Consider the following 18168-nt stretch of genomic DNA (forward strand, 5'->3'; position numbering starts at 1 on the left):
CCTTTCTACTTCATCCCCTTTGATGTAGACAGGGGCATTTTCTCCTTTGTGCTCCCTGAAGTCGGTGACAATCTGTTTCGTTTTGTTGACATTGAGGGAGAGATTATTGTTGCCGCATCATTGTGATTGTAGTCACATTATTTATTTCACTAGTCCAGTTACTTTCCTTGTCAATGGTAACTCACAGGATACTGATCGTGGGGGATTCAGGAATGGTAATACCATTGATTGTCAGGGGAGGTGTTTAGATTCTTGCTTGTTGGAGATGCTTATTACCTGGCACATGTGTGATATGAATGTTACTTGCCACTTATCAGTCCAAACCTGTATGTTGGCCATGGCTTGCTGTATATGGTAAGAGTTTTAACAATACCAGGCACCTCCACATCATTGCTGTATATGGACAGGGACTATGTAGGTATCTGAAGAGTCACGTATAGCACTGAACATTGTGCAGTCATCAGCAAACATGACCACTTCCAACTTTCTGATGGAGGGAAGATCATTGACGAAGTAGCTGAACTTGATTTGACTCTAGTACACTACCCTGAGGAACTGTTGCCATGATGTCCTGGAACTGAAATGATTGATCTTCAACAACCATAACCTTTGTGCTAGTTATTTGGACCAAGGGTGTAATGTGGTCAGGAGCCGAGTGGCCTGGCGGAATCCAAACTGAGCATTGGTGAGCAGCTTATTGCTGTGTGAATGTTGTTTGATGGCACTGGTGGCCACTTTCCATCACTTTGCGGATGATTAAGGGTAGACTGAGGTGGGTGGAATTTGTTCTGCTGTTTGTGGATCGGACATTCCTGGGCAATTTTACACAATTGTGGGTAGATGCAAGTGTTGTAGCTGTACTGGAACAGTTTGGTTAGGGGCATAGCTAGTTCTGGAGCGCAAGTCTCAGTGCCAGAATGTTTTCACGGCCCATAGCCTTTATATTGTCCAGTGCCTTCAGCCATTTATGATATAATGTGGAGTGAATCAAATTGGCTGAAAATTGGCATCTGTAAAGCTGAGGATCACAGAAGAGGATGAGATGAAACATCCACTCAGCACTTCTGACTGAAGACAATTTCAAAAATGCCGGGCTCCCCATCATTGAGGATGGAGATATTTGTGGAGCTGCCTCCTCTGATCCAATGTTTATTTGTCCATCACCGTTCACGACTGGATGTGGCAGGGCTTGCAGAGCTTTGATCTGATCTGTTGGTCGCTATTAGGAGGTGAATGCAAGCAACCCATGAGGACTCCAATATTTTTCTATGTCCAAAACGCGGGCTGAGATAGGAATCATTCAGTATGAGAACCAGGAACACAAATATATATTCTATCAACATGTGATACAGTGCATTTGTCTGTATCAGAATTTCAGCAAAACATGAGGGATTGGAATTGTTATGTCGGAATCCAATACCCAAATCAGTTATATATTTATCAAGATTCCATAATGGAAGTTCAAATGCTGGGCAAATTGTCTGTTCCCAGGGAGGTCTGAGGGGTGGGGAGGTAGTGGGCGCAAAAAGGAGAAAATAATGTAAGCAAAGAAATATGATAACCAACACTTTAATTTATGCTTTGCTTATATAAGTGTCATAAATCACCTAATAAGTGATAATTTAGGAGTTGCATTTCAACAGCAGAGAGGAAAAAAATGCACAAAGCTGATGCTTAGAAATATTTCTTCACTGCTGTTGCTATGCATGAAACACCAAAATATATTTCTAAATTTCCACTGAGGTGTACACTCATGAAAACTGTCCTTTTGAATATTAGTGTTTCTGTGCAAGTTGGCATGCAAAACAATATATTCAGCTCAAAATAAGACATTTTGTTTTGAGGAAAATACTCATTCAGAAATGTATTTACAAAACAGGAAGTGGGGACAGTTTGACATTAGAAATGCAATGCTGATTACTTTTAATAAAAATGGTTGCACTTCATCTCTCAGCACAGTGTTCTCACTGGATTATTAAGCTCTTCCTCTAGCAGCAGTTGGAGCTGGTTGATATTAATAGACAAAAACTACAAAGCAGCAATAAAAACAGCATTTTTCTTTGCAAAATGAGCTGGAATCCATACTGTAAATAATTGGCCGTGAAATCTCAATTACACAAGGACTTTGTTTTACCTGTCGTCTCAAAAGAAGGCGGCCACTGAAGGCATCTGAATCTAAGGATTGATTCTGGTGAGTAGTTGACTATGATTGGTGAGCAGGGTGTGGCTGATTGGCTTTCCACCATGTCAGTCGGTGCTCACCCTTGCGAGTGTAATCTGTCTGTATCTGCAGAAAGCTGAGTTTGTACAGGAGGCTTATTAGTGTTTCATGGCCCACCACTCTGTTTACTGCGGCAGCTAAATGGAGTTTGTCAGGTTTGTCAATATGATTGATTCTGCAATTTTAGTACCTTTCCTCTGTAAAACTGACAATTTAATTTATCTCAGAGAAAAGAAGAAGCACAACTTCCTTTGTGCAATATTTTATGATTGTTGCTACTTTATTCATCAGCTTCCTTTAAGAGTTCTTTTCATCATTGAAACCATTGTCATTTACTGGGTCTTTCAAAAGCAGGAACAGGTTTTGTGAGAATTCATTTATGCTGCATTTAATGGCAATTTATAACATTTTAGAATCATAAAATAGAAATGTCCCAGAATATTCTTTGTTGGTCGCCACAACCTTTTTAATCCATTTCTATATTTTTATATGATCATGCAGAAGCCAAATACCCATATATCACCTACTGTATGTCGGAACAACAGTGAAAATAAATGGATTAAGTTAAGGTGAATGCTGAGTTTACGTGTCAGGCACTCTCTCATGTAAAGTGTACAGCATTGGGTATGTTTTCTTTCACTGAACAGTCACATTCCTGCATAGTCCAATAGGGTGTGAGAGGCAGAGAAACCAAATGTCAATGTTACAATGTTTAGAATCAACTGGGATGTTGTAATAGTTAAGGAAACCTTTAGGAAATGAAGTAATGGAAGATAGGATTTTCAAAAACTGTACATGCATTTTAAGTTATGTTACATTTTAACCGTTAAAAAAAATCTTGCAGCTCTATTTCTATTGCTACAAAAGGGAGTTTCCACATCTTGGGTCATTTGAGTTGTCAACAATGGTTCTAAAAGTTACTTGAAAGGACACTAATTAGGAGACAAATGAATGACATGCTCTCTGGTGTCTCTACTGTACTTACTGTAAGGAAATAGATAATCCTATCTTGACCATTTTAATTATCATCTGCAGGAGAGGTTTCTGAATGTTGTTTGTTTTTAGTTCATTTGCACTGTGTGCTTTGTTAGCTTAAAGTTTTATCTTTTGAAGTGGGTTTTGACTTTCAAATTTCTATCACTTTTTTTATCTGAAACCAAATACAGTGTTAAGTTACAGGTTACTGTATGCACTAACTCTATCTAGAGTGGATTGCGATTGATATGAAGAGCTTAAAGCACCACTTAGATGATAAAGACATTGCTTTTATGTCGTGGAGCACTGTGGTTAAAGGATTTACCTGAGCCCCCAATTCAAAGCTGGTTTGGAGCAGACACTTTCTGCTGGCTGGGGGGGGGGGGAGGGGGGGGGGGGGAATGTTTGTTTTGATTTTCAGTTTCTACTTTCAATTTGAAATTTCAATGTGGTGTTATGTGAACAAAACTAAATGTAGATGATGTATTCCAGCAATGTGCAGCTGACTTGGCATAGAATCTCAGAGTGCTGAACTGAGAACTGATTTGTCTGACAGTTTATAATCAAAGTTGATTTATTGTTCATTAGTAGTGCATTAGCCCTTTCAGGAAAGGCAGTTATTTGTGCAGTGGCCTGTCAACCAGAGAGACTGCTAGCACCTGTCATTTCTTTACCATGACATAGGCAACCATATATTACTGTACTGAGTGGTGCTTTGGCACAGTAGGACTGAGTCTGATATTTTCTTTGGCTGTCATTTTGCGTGCATATTTTAATTGATGGCACTGTAAGCAACAACAACAGAATGTTAAACAAAACAAAATTTGACAACTTTTGTCTGTCGCCATGGAAATGAGGATTAACTTGTGTTGTTACAAAGGATAGAGTCAAAACAATCTGTGCTGTGGTGTTGCACCAGGATGCATTGTGCATTGTCTTCTATGAATTTTCATGGGGCAAGGATTTTAAGGGCTGTGATCTTAATTAAATCTCAACTGACTCAAATAATACTTCTGAAGGCATGCAGCGTTGCATAACCTTGTGGAGCGGATAAACCATAAATCATCTACCCACATGATAGGAAGAGGTGTTGAACATGGTTTTCTCTTAGTTTTTTTAGGTTTAGTTTTAAGATTGTGAATGCCACAGAGTGCAACAAGCTTCACGCTATAAAAATCCACTTTGACCTCTGAAAAAGGGGTGTTACTTAAAACAAAAGAGTCCAAAGAGAAAGAAGGGGGGAGGCTGGGAAAGCAAATGAGAGAAAAAAAACTGTTGTATTGCCTCTCTGTTATGTTGGTTTTGGTATACATTTTGTCTGCAGCCTTTGAGCCTCTAAACATCTGAGTGCTGAGATAAGATGTTAAACCAACGGTAGGTTGTGTTTTCCCTTTCAAAATTGCTGGTGCTGGAGCTGTAAACACCTGTGGGTAACAAGAGCCGAGTGTGGGAAAGTCCTGACACCACCAACTAAATTTGTTGTTTTTAGGTGAAAGGCTTAGCTGGTTCCTTTTAGTGATTTGTTTGTTCACAAAGAAAACAAAAATGACCTTCAGGGGAAAATTATTTGTTGGTTTTGAGAGATTATTGAATGCATGCATATGTCCATCGACATTGAAACTCTCTGCTTGCACTATTTTGTTGTCTATATGGGCTGCAATTAAGATCTAAATCCAGTGTCTTAAGGTATACATCAAGCATATGATTTCCCGAATATAAACTAATATAAATTGGGTAATAAATTAACCAAATTTACCAAGAAGGCTGTTTTACTTGTCCTGAGCTCTGAAACCCTGAGCTGCCACCTTTAATTTTGCGATCATTAAAGTTATGAAAGGAAATGACTATAAATGAGTTTTAAATGTTAATACATTTCTGATCATTTCATTCTGGGCAATCAATGAGAGGAACACTTATGTTTTGAAATGGCACGGTGTTCTTCAAAGAAATACATGTGGTTGGGTTATTGTTCAAAAAAATGTGTTGTTGCTATCATCATAATATATTTAGTCATGAGTTGATGTGTTAACATTAAGAATTTGTGGATGAAAATGCTGGAATCGGTTGTTTTTGATTTACAATTGCTAATGGCTGTGTGCCCGCTCTCATGGAATTTCACAAGTTGCTGTACGCATGCCTCTACTTAAGAGAAAGATATTTTTAAAGGGATGAAGCATGATTTGTTTGCATGACTTACCCTTGCTACTGAAGTCAACTTCATTATTATTAAAATATTTCTGAACATGGTAAACCAACAATATCAGAAAGGTCAGCCTCTCTGATTTTCTCTGGGGCTTGTTATTTTGTACTTTTCAATTTTATTTGATGTCCTGACAAAACAAGATGACATGAGGAAGCATACATTAAAATCTGATTTTCATCTAACCTGTTACAACATTGGCAGCTTAATTTCTGCTGCCATTGATAGAAGTTGTCTCTTTGTGCAATTACTTTAATTGCCACACCACTCTGAAAAAGGTTTCTTTCAGTGCTTTCGATTTGTCTTGATTTGCTTTTGGCTTTTTGAATTCATTTTGACCTCTGACAGTTCAAGAGCATTCTGGATAGAGTGTGTCTTCATTAGGAGTGAATCAGTGAATAGTGAAATCATCAGAGGAGCGACTGATGTTTTCTCATTAGAATCTAATTTGCACCCTTTTGCTTAGATGTGATGTATAGCCCATCTACCCAAAGGATATGTCTTGTGCAGGCTATGTGCTGCGCTCCCTATGTATTTAAACTAAATAAAAGTTTAAAACTGTTCAATAGAAACCAGAAGGTTTCAGATTCTGTAATGACAGAATGACTGAAATGAGCAAACTGTTATGTTAAAATAACGTGTGGAATGTAATAATTCAGATGTATGCTTGAGTACATTTCTGAGATTTGTAGCTTATGACTGCATATCTTGGTCGTGCTGATTTGATTGCCATTATTCTTGTACTTTGAATACTCCTCCCAGGATATTCTCTGGGAGCCTTTCTGTTCAAACCTAAGGCTGCGCATAGAAGTTCGCAGACAACTTTCAGTTTTTGCTGCACTTCTTCAAACTAATATTGACATGTTATCAGAATCGACAGCTGTATACAGTCCCTGTTGCAATATAGTGCTTTACAGTAACTAAGCACAGACATTTTCTTAGATGTAACAGCTAGAAGAAGTATGCATTTGATGTGATGCTGTGACCAATTAACTAAGAATTATTGTTCCTTATCTATGCTTCCAACCATTGATTATGTTGCTTAACTTGTAAATCAATACTGTCAGAATATTCTATTAATTACATCATTTACCTTGTCTTCAGAAATATACATAATATATTTTCCTTATTATAATACAGGCTATTTTCAATTAAATTTTCTGCAGGCATGTAGAGCAATGCAAGGCACATACATAGGCTACTGTGTACATGGTCCATTAACTGTTCTCCATTTAATGATGATTGAATGAAAATTAAAAATTTAAGAGACTGATTAAACAGCTGGGGTAAACTTTCCCTCATAGAATCATAGAATCCCTACAGTGCAGAAGGAGGCCATTCGGCCCATCGAGTCTGCACCGACCACAATCCCACCCAGGCCCTACCCCCACATATTTTACCCGCTAATCCCTCTAACCTACACATCCCAGGACTCTAAGGGGCAATTTTTTAACCTGGCCAATCAACCTAACCCGCACATCTTTGGACTGTGGGAGGAAACCGGAGCACCCGGAGGAAACCCACGCAGACACGAGGAGAATGTGCAAACTCCACACAGACAGTGACCCGAGCCGGGAATCGAACCCGGGACCCTGGAGCTGTGAAGCAGCAGTGCTAACCACTGTGCTACCGTGCCGCCGGAATGTGCAAACTCCACACAGACAGTGACCCGAGCCGGGAATCGAACCCGGGACCCTGGAGCTGTGAAGCAGCAGTGCTAACCACTGTGCTACCGTGCCGCTGGGGTATGAACTCAGTGTAGTCCATGCTACATCCATCTAATGGATCCAGTGGTATGGTCACCGCAAACTGGTCTATCAGCCTCATTAGAGGAACACCAACTAGCTGTGGGTATGTGTTATGGCTCTAGAGGCATTTTTCTGAGCGTTGGGTGTAGCAAGATCAGACATCCATGCCCCATATCTTGTGATATGACTGGATAAATCTGTAGTGTGGTATCTTTTTTAAATAAATATATTTCTTAGAAGACCAAAGAAGCATTTGGTCTTCTATGCTTCTTTTCATCAATACTTTTGCTTTTCCTCTTATAAGAAACTGTACAATACGTTGTTTGTACTGAAACATAATACTCAATATTATAATTGAAGTTAACTTTACTGACCACATATATTGACAGACCACCACACAAGTGACATTTGCATTAGCTGCCAACTGTGAATGAGGTACACTTGAGCTGTAGTAATCACCTGAAATCATTCCCAGTGAGCGCCATTATGGATGATCATCACTAAAGTTGTAACATATTTCAGTTAACTTTAAATTACAGTTTCTCAAACATTGTGGCTGAAAAATTGGATCATTATACCCCTGTTTTTCAAGCACCTGAAGATCTAGCGTGGTGGGCAACCTGTGCAGACTTATTCTACTGCAGATGTGCACCATCTGCCATATTGGATAAGGCTGTTCAGTAGGTGTCCAGGGTGCATGCCTGAAAGAAGTTCCCCATTTGTAAATGTAATGCTTGTTTCAGACTCCTTTGTCAAAATGGCCTGCAATTAACCACAGCATGCGCCATGCTTGCTTTACTCAAATTTTTCGGGCATGGAGAAGCCAAACCAACAATCCTGAAAGGAAACGCTGAGGTGGTCAACCGAAGTGTTTTTGTGTGACTGTTTTGTGGAGCTAGAAGAAGCAAAGGCCAGGATCTCAACTTCATACTAAAACTGCCAACTATCTATCATCCTATGCTGACTGCCCAATCCCTATCTCTCCCAAGGCCTCCAGCCACCATTTGGATTGACTGGTCTTGCTACACCCAACGCTCAGAAAAATGCCTCTAGAGCCATAACACATACCCACAGCTAGTTGGTGTTCCTCTAATGAGGCTGATAGACCAGTTTGCGGTGACCATACCACTGGATCCATTAGATGGATGTAGCATGCACTACACTGAGTTCATGCCCCGGTTTGGGCACGGTCCAATTTCTAGGCCCAGATTTCTTTTAATTGCAGTGTTAGAATGACAATTATGAGCAAAACAGATTATATTAAAACCATGCCAAAATTCTGTACGCTGCCTTGTGAATTGTTAAAGATTTCATGGACAATATAATATTTTAATTTAATTTGCTGAAAGATTTGAATAATGTTTTTCTCATCACTTGCAAAAAGCTGCTGAAAGGGCACTTTCTGCTGCCATAGTAAAACATTTGGCACACGTTCACCTTCTTTTAATGGTGTCATTTTTTCAGGATCTATATTTTGTCTTTTATAGATGGCTACATTCTGCAAAAAATTGATTGATCAGCACATGTGTACAGCCAATCTCCCTTGTAACAAAATGCAGGAGGATGGTATCAAGGTCTCGTTTTTTTTTTAGTGACATAGGTAAAACAAATATGCTTTGTGTAGTCAGAGAGATCTTCGATTTTTGATCACATTTCTAGGTAATGAGTTTTATATTTTCTCTTTAAAAACAAACCTGCAAGCTAAATATCATTTGCTTCATTATACAGGATTTGTAAATGTCAGGAATGTACGTTGCATTTCCCTTCTTTTGTAATAAAGTCATTTCAATAAGGTCAGTTTTTAAAGTTTATCCTCTTTGTAAATAATTTCTAAGTATGACCTGGTGCAGATTACTTAAAGCAAAAACCTGAAAACTATCTCTATTTTATAGGAAATTATTGACAGTGTATTAATATTTCCTGGTTTCCAATACTAAGTGTATCCTGCTGTTTCTCTGATTTTCTTTTGAATGTTATTATGATTAGAAATGTGCCTGATGCAAAAATAAGTTTGTGTGCTTAATGTACATTTTAGCAACATTGATTCTAGACAAGGCAGTTTGTTGTTTTATATCATCTTGCTTCTTAATGAAATGACTTTTTTTTTGGTGGGGGGGATTTCATGTTAAATAATTGAAATGACATTGAAACCTCACAACCTGAGATAGGTTGTAATGTCCAAGTGATTGTTGAGAAACCAGGTGCAAATAATGTTTTCATTTTCTTCAGCAAACCTATTTAGTGTAAGTTACATTTTCAGTAAAGCAAGCTTTTAATAGTGTATTTTATTCTTCTATTAATAAATGCAGGCTCATAGTAATTTATGGAAAAATGATTTTGATTAAATACTTCTATATCTTAGAATATAGTCACTCGAAAAGCAGTAAACTCGCTAGCAGAAGTGTTGCATATTGGGGGCTGCATTTATCATTGGAGCTGAGAATTATACATTTGTGGAGGGAATTCATTTTGATAAAGCAAAACTGCACTCTTCAGCTTGGCTGTCGAAGATGTAGGGCACCAAGTACCCTAATTAAACAGTTCTCCATGGGGAAGGAAGGAAAAAAATTGAGCATATCACCCCAAGCCACTTTTAGGAACTTGCTAGTACCCACATGAAGAACAGCATCAACAGAGACCTAGGAGCAGGTTAACTGTCCTAGTGGAAAAATATTCGAAAGTGCATGTAAAAATTGAATTATCTTCTGTGAACATTATGAAGTGTGACAATCCTTAAGCAAAATCCTAATTTGGCTGTGCCATGCCAATAAGAAATAGTTTGATCACTCTTCAACTATTAATAACCATCTAACAAAAATATGCAGTGGTAATACCATCTAAGAAAGTACAAGAGTTAATTAGTTATTCTGGTAGGAAGGATCATCTTTTGGTAAGGATTTGTGAAATCCAGTTGCGTTCTTTTCTGAATATTACTCTATATCTCAGATGTAGTTTTACTCCCTCAATCATATGGTCTGCGGGGTAAAAACATAAATTTGGTTTTCACTTCCCTTTGTTCCTTCTTATGTTGAGAATTCCAGTGCAGCTATTCTTCTGAGTTGTCTTTCTGTTGTGATTTCAGTATTTGTTAATGACTATTAACAATGTGCAAATAAAAAAATAAACTTGAGAAAAAGATTGTAGTCCAGACGCCATAACAGGCAAACAATGCAAATGTGGTTGTACAGTGGTGTAATTGTTCCTTTATTTTAATCAGAGGTTGATCTAGTATAACATTTCCTTTTCTTGTGCTTTGCATGTTTTCATGTATCAAGTTTTAGCTTTTAAATGCAGAAAAAGTACAAGGGATGAAATTTGCACAGAGATACTGGATGCACATCTGCATATAGGGTGGCACGGTGGTTAGCACTTTTGCCTCACAGCACCAAGGACCCCGGTTCAATTCCCGGCTTGGTCACTGTCTGTGCAGAGTCTGCACGTTTTCCCCGTGTCTGTGTGGGTTTCCTTCCACATTCCGAAAGACATGCTGGTTAGGTACATTGATCATGCTAAATTCTCCCTCAGTGTACTCGAACAGGCGCCGAAGTGCGATGACGAGGGGATTTTCACAGTAACTTCATTGCAGCGTTAACGTATGTCTACTTGCGGCACTGACAAATAAACTTTAAGAAACATCTTTACAAAATAAATCTGCAGAGCCTATACCAAGAATTAATATTTTACCTGATTAGGCATTCACAAACTACATAAATTGTAACTAGCAATGAACTACCATATTTCCTAGTTCATTGTAAATTAGTCCAGCGACTTTTGCTGCATTGATATTTACACTTAGTGAATATGGATGGCACTAAAACTAATAATTTATGTGGTACAAGTGTCTTCTTTGTGCTGGATAGTATGAATAATAAATGTAAAAGAATTACTTATTGCTAAGGGTGAGTGCTACTTTAAAAGCTTTAATTGATTCTGTTTCTATTTTCGGAGGACTGAAGAAAATAAACTCATGTCAAAGATTTTTTAAAAAGACCCGACTAATAGTACCAGCAGTGGCACATCTAATGCTTTGATGTTATTATGAATAGGGATATATGATTACGGGATAGTTGCGGATTTCACAACAAAATGAACCCTGCAAGAAAATAACTTTTGAGGTATTCGAGAAACTAAATATATCATCACTGTTCTCAGTGAGGTGCTAGATGGAATAGGGTCTCAGAACTGAAGATTTTGGCAGGGTTTCATCATTTGATTAATGCCTCATAAAGCCAGTTGCAGTTCTTTATTATTTTAAATGTTCATCCATTTCTTTCATCATTACTATATTCATAGGGCTATGAGCTACTCATCAGAGGCAGGAGCAAATTACATCTTGAGACTGGGGTTGTTTATAACATCACATTAGAAATCTGGGAATTTATGAGATGGCATTGTCTGCTCACCACCTATTGTATGCATCTAGCATTTGTCACGTCATTAACTTATTGGCACTTTGCTTAAAACCTTTACCTAAACTTTGGTCAGTAACTTCAAACCAGAAAGCATTAGATTCCATTTTACATCCTTCTATCTTTAAAATTGTAATCACCCTAACCAGAGGATATTTTTGGCCATTTCCTATAACTGTACTCTGGTTTCTAAATGAAGATGGACTTGCTGGAAGCTGCCTTCCCATTAACCCATTGATCTTCAAATTCTGACTGTTGACCTTAATTCATTTGATCAGATTTTCACAAAGCTGCATCTCTGCTTAGTGGGTCTCCTTTCTGGACTTGTGCCTACATACCTGTAATGACTCGGGAAGCTTGACTGGAAAGGAACACAACTTATTATAGAATGCAAAGTAAAACCACTACTGGGGTGTACACACACGAGTCTCTGCCTGAGACTACAGTTCAGCAGGCCCAGTCCTGGGCCTGCCTCACAAAAGGCTCAGGTAATGAATTTCAGTTGGCAGGCTACTGCCTGTTACCAGAGGAACTCATGCTGAACGAGCCCCACAGGGAGTTCAATCAGTGATTCCCTATTGACCTCATGAGGGTTATCACACAGCTCCCCCCTCCTGCCAAGTCCAAATGTTCCTCTCACTCCCATGACAATGGGGCCTTCTCCATCTGCCTGTGGCATCATCTCCATTGCTTATAGGGTCTGGTTGGGGGCATGGAACAGATCACCCCTTTCGCAATGAGCTTCAAAGAGCCACTACAGGAGGGTTGTCCTCGGTTCATGATGCAAATGGGATTGGAAGTTCTGTCCCATCGTCCCAATGATATGATAACATTACTCTTATCCCATAGGGAGAGGCATCACAGGTTACAATGAGTGGCCTTGGGGGTCATAATGTGCTGGTATATTTGTTTGAAGTTTACAAAGGCTTTCTCTTGTGGCATTTTCCACAACCATTTCTGATTTTTTTAACAGTACGTGAAGAGATGGCAGCAGGGTCGCCAGGTTTGGTATAAATTTTCCATAGTAGTTTATGAGACCGAGGAAAGACTTCAACTCTGTTGTGTTCCTTGGAGTCGGAGCCCCTTTTGTAGCCTTCAGCTTCTCTTCAACAGGGTGCAATCCATCCTTGTCAGCTCTGTACCCGAGGTACGTTACCTCGTTAACCAGGGACACATTTTTTCCTTTTAAATTGAACACCAACATTTTTTTAAAAAGCCATAAGACCTCTAAACTTTGCAAATGTTCCTTTTCAGTAACTCCTATTAAAACATCATCCAGATAGACTGCAACTCTGGGCAACTCTTGAAGGATGTTCTCCATCACCCTTTGAAAAATAGTACAAACCAAAGACAGCCCAAAGGGCAAGTGAGTCCGCTCATACAGTCCTCTGTGAATATTTATGGTGAGATACTTCCTGGATGACACCACAAGCTCCAGTTGGAAGTACGCATGGCTCATGTCTAATTTTGAAAATATGTGACCCTCTGCCAGCTTTGCATACAAGTCTTCTATGTGTGTGGCATTGGGTATTTGTCTAAAGTGGACATTGGGTATCTGTCTATAATAGTCAATTTATAATCCACACGGAAATGGACCGAATTTTCACGTTTTAAAACTGGGATTATTGGCGCAGGCTATTCAGCAAATTGTACTGGACGTAGAATGCCAAGTTCCTCTAGACATATTTAGGTTAAGCCTCTTGGCCCTAGCACCTCTAATCTTCCTGAGGCCTGCTTGGAACACTTCCGGATACTTCCCTGTGACTTTGTTTAAATCGCCAGTACCCACTTTAAGGATCTGTTGTCAATCCAGGTGGATTTTCTGTTGCTAGTCCCTTCCCAAAAGGCTGGGCCTTGGTCCTTGCAACAATATTAGGAGGAAGTCGCACTATCTGTTGCCATGCGTAAGTAAGATTACACTGGTCCCAACAATACATATGGGCTCCCTAGTGTATGTGGCTTATCTAGTCATGGTGTCTTGCAAGCTTAAGGGCAAGATGCCCAATCGGAGTCACCTAAAGGTTTGCTCCCCACTAATAGATACAGCACCCTCTGTGTCTACTCCATGTCAAGGGGATGGCCATTTACTTAGAGTTTAATCTTGATTGTAGCCACTTTGGATGCAGCAATACAATTTAGCTGCATCAATTTCTCATTCTGGGTCTGGTTTATTCAAAGCCCTGTCCTGAGTTGGTACCGCCCTTCAGCATGGGCAGTATGCATTTTGCCTGTTTCAGTAACCTTGTCTGTGGCGGACCCTATGACTACAAGTGCAGCACAGATGTGCTCGCTCCTCACTGTATTGTGGAGAGACGTCCCACCTAGTTCAAGAATCTTGTGGCCTCTGACTCCAATCACCCTTTCTTGGCAGCAAATGGGAGATGCAAGTGCTATTTGTTGTGGACTTGGTTCTGTGGGATGGGGGTCATCTAAGGCTGAGGATGGAACCACCTGTGGACCCTGATGCTCTTGGGTCCCTTTTTCCACATTTTCGTCAGAAAGGGCCAGTTCTCTGGCTTTCTTAAGGTCCAGAGTTGGGTTAGTCAGTAACTTCCTTTGGGTCGCAATATTACTAATTCCATATTCTAAATGGTCCTTTACATTTCTGGAATTGCTGACCTGTACTCAGTGTTCTGCCAATTTCTGCCATTTCAACAAGAATTCAGTGACTGGTTCCCCAGGGAGTCCATTTGCTGTGTTAAGCCTGTAGCATTGCAATATAACAGATGGTTTAGGGTCATAGTGTCTTGACACTATATTTACCAATTCATCAAAAGATTTTGGGGAGGTATTAACATCTTGCCCGGTTGTTGGTCGTAAGAACAGAGATTTGCGCATGCACAATGGCGACCTCTACTGCAAGCAGCCAGCTTTCAGCGAGCTTGGGCCCCGCCCCTTCCACCAGTTGGTGGGAAACAGATCTTGCTTTATTTTTGTCCTCAGAGTGTGGTAAGATTCGATTTTTAACTCGCCCAAACAAACGCCGCGATTCGGTTCCCATTTTCACGGTCGGTCGGCACTTAGAGTTTTTTTTGATAAGATCGTCTCCTTTAAATCCAGAGCTGCCGAATAGGTTACACTTTTTATGATGCTGAAAGTTGGGGCCCCACAAGCGGTCAGGAAGATGATATTTTTGCTGGACATCCCCTTCTATATCTGATAATTTCAGTGTACTGGGGCCGATCCTCCACGTTTGCATCAGAAGTTTCCAATTTCCCAAACAATGGCATTTTCACTATCTCCCTGTCACTGTCTTATCAGGTTCATTGAAAGGCAAAGCTGTCCAAAATTTTCTTGTTCCTCGTCACCAATGTAATGACTCAGGAAGCCTGACTGGAAAGGAAAATAGTTTATTACAGAATGCAAACTAAAACACTACTATGGCTTACATACACTATTCCCTGCCTGGGACTACATTTCAGCAGACTCAGTCCTGGACTAGCCCTATAAAAGGCTCAGGTAATGAGTTCCAGCTGGGGCTGGCCACTGCCTGTTACCAGGGGAACTTGTATTCAACGAACCCAACAGGGAGATCAATCAGTGATTTTCCCATGGATTTCCTAGGGGGTTATCACAATGCCTGAGGATTCAAATGTAAAAACTGCTTTGCTGTGAAGTGCAAATAGAAAACAAGACAATTATTTTGTTAAAATAGTAAAATTAATCAATGATTTGGTTGAAAAGAATTTAATAGGGGACATCACACTCTCACCACGTGACTCCCATTTGTTACTTTGATAAAGAGGAATATTACCTGGATGGTAAACTACAGTTTATTAGGATATGAATAAGGTGTGCTTTAAACTTCAGTGCATTAATTTAAAATTAGTAAGGGTTTGAAGGGCTATGGTGAACGGGCAGGAAAGTGGAGGTCAAGGTGCGATCAGGTATGATGTTATTAAATGGCAGAGCATAGTATCATAGAATACCTACAGTGCAGAAGGAGGCCATTCAGCCCATCGGGTCCACACCGACTCTCTGACATATCTTACCCAGGTCCTCTCCCCGCCCTATCCACATAACCCCACACATTTACCATGGCTAATCCACCTAACTTGCACATCTGAGGACTGGCTCAAGCGGCTAAGTTGCCTATTCCTGCTCCTAGTTCTTATGTAATAACCTTCTCTCTAGGTCAGAATATCTTGAAGTCAAACCCCACTCCAGACTTGAGCACATAATCTAAGCTGGCACTTCACAGCAGCATTGATGGATGATTGCATTGTCAGAAGTGCCATCTTTCAGATGAGGACTTAATCCAAGGTCCATTTATTTGCCAGGTGAACGTAAAAGATCTCTATTTGAAATTGAGCAGGGAGGTCTGCTGGTATCTTTAAGAGCTTTCCTCCTTCAAACACCACCACAAAAATAAATTTGTTAGTCGTTTAACTCATTTGCAGTTTGTGAAATCTTGTTTTATACATTCTCTGCTGTCTTTGCCTCCAAATAAAACAGTGACTACACTGCAAAAGTAATTGGTTGGCTTTGATGCACTTTGGCATGTCTTGAAAAGCTTAAAGGTGCTTTTTGTCTGTGGTAATGGCATTGAGGTTGAAACTTAAAATGACATTTATATGTCAATGAGTTCAGTTAGTCTCGGTCCACGTTAACTCATGCCTTGAGTCGTTTGTTGCTGCTTCCTTGAGAAAAGTTATTGTTTGTACTTTCTGAAATCAGTACGGTCTGTTTATTAAAGATTTGTGAGTGGTTACAACCTTGTGTTAGTCAGCACTTTTAATTAGGAAGCATCTGTTCCCAAATTCCAATATACAATCTGTGTGTAGATCTCACATGAATACAAGCTGTTCCCTCTCATAAACATGATATTATTTATGAACTTGTGATGTATTAAATATATGATTGATAGATGATAACTGCCAGGTGGAATGGGCAATTCATCCTATTAGTGATGTCATATCTGGACTGGCTAACAAGTGAGTGGACCTTTTTTTTTGGAATGAATAACTTGCTTGTGTCATGTAACTTTCATTATCTTAAAAGGCAGTTGATTTTTACATTTCTTATGGAAGCAGCAGTACAAGTTTGCAAGAGAGCAAAGGAAGGGACTATGGCTGTAATGGATGCATGCCTTTGAATTCTTTTGCACCACTAGTTTTATTTCGCTCTGCATGATATAAATTACTCGTGAAAAACTCATAAGGTCACAAATAAATTTCATACAGGAAAATACATCACACTGTGGCTGCTCTTTTAACTTCAAATCATACTTCAACTCTTGAGTTAACTACTTATTACCTGTCTCTGCTTTTAAGCTGTTGTATCAGAATCGAATCTTGCTTATCTGATTTACCATCAGGCATGAATTAAGGTATGACATTTTTAGCCTGTAGAATTATGGAATGAAGTCTCCTTTCTCAAAAACAGGGACAATTATTTTAAACTGGTTTTTAAAATTTATCTAAAACTTTATTTCCCTGGATTATGATTAAGTTTGTTCATTCATTGCAATATATATTGCACATTGTGTATTTTAGAAATGTTCTGGTGTTACATTTACAATTTTGTGGTTAACTTTTTATTTTAGAATTAATTTAGTTTATTTTGTTTCACTGTGCAAGTTTTGAGTTCTTTTCAAAGTATCCAGAATGTAGCTTCATGTTGGTAAAATGGTTACTACTGGATTCATACATTTTGTTTTTCCGTTTCTTAAGTAACCCGTGTTATACGTTTCTTTATGACTTCTGAAGTTTGACTGCATTTTGCTGTGTTAAAGCATTCCTTCCAGTGTGCCTTATAGCATTTTTCAGCCATTCAACAAGGGATTAAATGGCAGTAGTTGGAGTGATCAATAGGTTAAGAACAATACAATCACTCTTGCTGCTAATGATCTCTGTAGTGTGTAATAAAGTGTGCGCTGTAATAGCCTATTGCCTATGCTGCATGCTCTTTGATTTCTGACATTAGTTACTACACAAAAGACGGTAGGGTAGCACATATACATTGGCAGTGTGAACTTCCATCACCTCTCCACCCCAAAATAGCGAGTAGGCTTGGTGAGTCCAAGTATTTTAATAGAAATTAATTGGTATCACGTAGAAAGAAAGCTCTGTGTAGAGTTTGGAATGTGCTTTCATCTGTCTGACCTTCATCAGTGATTTAAGTTCGTCAAGATTAGTGATGCTGAGAAATCAGGACATCAGTGCATAATGACTGTGAAATTAGGAAAGTGAATGTGCTATGCAAATGGCAGAAGAAATCAGTGAAGGTGGTAGTATAGACATGATAAAATAGAATCAGAGCTCTTAACTACAGAAACACTAAAATTCATCATCACAGCATAAAGATGAAGAAGTTTGTTTGCTGGACTCTATATTTATGAGTTTGTTATTTAATACCTTTTTAAATCCTTTCACCGACACTAGCCTATTTTTAGGTTAGAAATAAATTCCCCCAGGATGATATAAAGCTATAGATCACTTTACACTTTCAAGTTTCTACTTTTGTGTAATCAATGGGAATTTACATTTGAGTATTAAGTGTATGAAAACCAAATCGTATTCAGTAATATTGTACAAAAATAAGCTAAATATCTGCGAAATAATGGTGACATTTAAATATAGTTTTACAAGGAAGCAAATCCTTGCTTTTTATTTT

The 18168-nt window shown here is 39.0% G+C and overlaps 1 protein-coding gene across 8 annotated transcripts in view; it reads left to right on the forward strand.

Moving 5' to 3' along the window:
• Positions 1–18168, forward strand: part of foxp1b (forkhead box P1b) — a 502439-nt gene that overhangs the window by 352753 nt on the left and 131518 nt on the right. Inside the window, exon 1 of one of the 8 annotated variants that reach the window (XM_078209457.1) lies at positions 2256–2376. The exons of the other annotated variants lie outside the window; for them this stretch is intronic. The gene's annotated coding sequence lies outside the window, so the exon portion shown is untranslated. Of the gene's footprint in view, positions 1–2255; positions 2377–18168 lie in introns of those variants that run through there. 8 annotated transcript variants of the gene reach the window in all.

This window comes from Mustelus asterias, chromosome 3 (genome assembly GCF_964213995.1).
Source record: "Mustelus asterias chromosome 3, sMusAst1.hap1.1, whole genome shotgun sequence".
Lineage (NCBI taxonomy): Eukaryota > Metazoa > Chordata > Chondrichthyes > Carcharhiniformes > Triakidae > Mustelus > Mustelus asterias.